Source organism: Grammomys surdaster, unplaced genomic scaffold (assembly GCF_004785775.1).
Source record: "Grammomys surdaster isolate TR1022 unplaced genomic scaffold, NIH_TR_1.0 224, whole genome shotgun sequence".
Lineage (NCBI taxonomy): Eukaryota > Metazoa > Chordata > Mammalia > Rodentia > Muridae > Grammomys > Grammomys surdaster.
In genome coordinates this window covers 9,177,229-9,180,651 of record NW_021604669.1, presented here as the reverse complement: position 1 = coordinate 9,180,651, position 3,423 = coordinate 9,177,229, and positions in this window count along the sequence as shown.

Below are 3,423 nucleotides of genomic sequence, written 5' to 3'. Positions count from 1 at the left end.
TGAATACCTGAAATTCTTAGGCAAATGGATGAAACTAGAACCCATCATCCTGAGTGAAGTAACCTGATCACAAAAGAACACACATGGTATGCACTCATTGATAAGTGGATATTAGCTCAAAACTTCACAATACCAAAGATATAACTTACAGACCACATGAAGCCCAAGAAGAAAAAAGACCAAAGTGTGGGCACTTCATTCCTTCTTAGAAAGAGTAACAAACTACTCATAGGAGCAAATATGAAACAAAGTGTGGAGCAGAGACTGGTGGAGGAACTGTCCAGGGAGTGCCCCACCTGGTGATCCATCCTGGGTGCAATCACCATATTCAAACACTATTTTAGATGTCAGCAGGTACATGCTGACAGGAGCCTGATATAGCTGTCTCCTTAGAGGCTCTGCCTGAGTCTGACATATAGAGAGGTGAATGTTCACAGCTAATCATCAAATTGATCACAGAGTCCCCAGTGGAAGAGTTAGAGCCAAGACTGAAGGAGTCGGAGAGGCTTGCAGCCCCCTGGGGAGAACTATAATACCAATCAACCAGAGCTCCCATGGTCTAAACAGCTAGCCTGGGAACACACATGGAAGGATCCATTGCTCCAGCTATATATGTAAAGGAACATGGCCCTATAGGGCATCAGTGGGAGAGGAGGGCCTTGGTTCCATGAAGACTGGATGCCCCAGTGAGGGGGAATTTGAGGGCAGGGAGGTGGCAGTGAGTGGATATGTGGGGGCACACCCTCACAGAAATAGGATAGGAAAAGGGGTTTCTTGTGAGAGGGGACGGGGAAAGGGGATAACATCTAAAATGTAGGTAAATAAAGTATCCAATAAAAAAACTAAAAAGAAAAACAAACAAACAAAAAATCCACATAATGGAGCTGGCTATGGCAGTCAAACATTTGAGACTTTTTGGCAGCAATTTGACATCATCCATATTACTGGGATTCCTTATAATTGTCAAGGACAAGGGGCTGTGGAAGGGGCCCATGGAACTTTAAAACAATTTCTTCATAAAATAAAAAAGTGGGAGGTATATCCCCATACATCACAAATTTATTTAAATAATGTTCCTTTTATTTTAAATTTTTTAAGAAAAATATGGATGCCAAGGAACTTTCTGCTGAGTGTCTATGTCACTCTACAACTAGGCATACTTATGCATAGGTGAAAGGGAAGGATCCACTTACTGGCATATGGCATGGTCTCTATCGAGTATTTAATATGAGGAAAAGGGTGTGTTTGTGTTTTTTTTCTTTTGTGCAAGATACTGAAAAAGCGTGTTGGCTGCCAGAGCGACAGGTGAGACATGCAGATGCCCAGAAAAAGAATGATGCTGATCTGTGAGCTTGCTGAGTGCCCTGACAATGGTGACTGGGAAGCGTATTGGACATATGTTCCTCACTCAGCTTTGCTTACCTATACCTCTGATGGGACAAGCTGTATTGCATCAAGTTTTTAGACCTTGTGGAATAGAGAATCAAAAAGAGAAGTTATAATGACTCTTGTGTTTTTCTTAAATGTGACCAGTTACTCAGACTAAATCATGGACTTTTCTAGAAATCAATCCAATACTGGAAATAACAGTCTTCATTTGGAAGGCTGGTTCTGACTTTTTCAGAGACATATTTGGAAGTTAGCTGCAGTTATCTATGATGTTATCTTAGCAAGAGATAAGGTTGTGGCAGAATCTGGATTTCAAACAAGTGTTAGTACATGTGTTAAGGCTCTTTTAATTGTCAACTAAAAATTACTTTTGTTTCTTCTACAGTATTTAATGTATTTAATGTAATTTACATTGATTGTACACTTTCTAATTGTGTTAGTGTGTTGAAATCCGCCATATCAGTTATGGAGGTCTAACAACCAGCTTTTATTTTTATTGCCCTGAGTATCAGAGAACCTTGGTTTTCTGAAAAAAGCTCACAAGTACTGGGAGAAGTGAGTCAGGCTTTAAGCAGAAGCAAGAGAGTAGTAGGCTTGATAAGTGCTGATATAACAGCTCTAATTACATTAATTGCTAGCACCACTGCTTCTGAAATTGCTTTGGCACAAGAAATTAAGACAGCTACTTTTGTTAATCATTTAGCAAAAAAAATGTTACTAATGGGTTGAATATACAAGAGGATTTAGATAGGCATTTGGAACAACAGAGATGCTCTTTATTTTATTCAAGTTATTGGAAGGAAGTTCAGAGTTTAAGAATAAGCATCCACCTGAAGTGTTGTGTTAAATACCATTGAGTTCATGTTAGTTATAAAAATTACAGTAGTAGTCATTATAATTAGGAAGAAGTTTAAAGACACTTGCAGTGTATTTAACATAATTCTAACACCTCTCTGGATGTTTTAACTTTACATAGTGAGCTTATGAATTTAAAGAATGCTGCTCTGCTGAGTGTGCATGCATCAGATACTGCTGTTAAAGTTACCCATGGCCTGAGGTCAGTATTTTTATTTTCATCAAGCTTCAATAATGGCATATATAGCTTGATCATGTTAGCCCTTTTTGTCCTTGGAATATTTTTATTCCTTCCCATTGTGTTAAAGCTTGTCTTTAACAACATCAACATGTTGGTGCCCAAAGTACATGGCTTGAAACTGAAAATGGACCCCCAGACTGAGTTATTAAATTGATAGGCTGGCAAGCCAAGGAAGGGTAAGATTCTACACAGAGCCTTAGCAATCTAAGACAGAAACACATTGCTTTTGATAATGTACATTCCACGACTGATAAGGAAGGAATTCTTGTCAGAATGACCTAAGATAGGCTCAATCTTGTTTATGAAATAAAAAAAGGGGGAGAGGTGGAGAGCTTCTGGGGCTGCTTGTCAAGAATCTGACATTGGCCAAGGACAAGGAAGTGAGCTTCAGGAATCTGACATTAGGCTAGAACAAAGAAGCAATTTCAGGCAGGAATCTAAATTTTAGTCTAGAACAAGGAAGTAGGCTTCAGACATGAAAATGACTTTGGGCAAAGACAGGGAAGTTGGCTCAGATATTTTGGTCATCCTGATAAGCCCCTAGAAACTGTGATCACAGGACTGTTCATGTAATTGGGTTTAATGCCTTGCTTTTTCTTTGACTATTTGCATCTATTGTATTGCTAGTTCCTCAACCTAGAACTGACCTTAATACTTGCATTTAATTGAAATGGTATAAAAGCCAAAAGGAGGATGGGGGATGGATAAGGGGTTTCTAGAGAGGGGAAAGGGGAGCACATCTGAAATGTAAATAAATAATATATCCAATTTAAAAAAAAGAAAAAAAAAGAAAGATGGGTACTTGAAAGACAATCCTTGTACCAGATGGAAAAAAGGAGAAAGTTATTAAGTCATGTGCTGTGTAAGTGATTTTTTTAAGAATCTAACCAATGTCAGTTAGTCAGTTTCAAAGAAATGCTTCATTGGACACATGAACA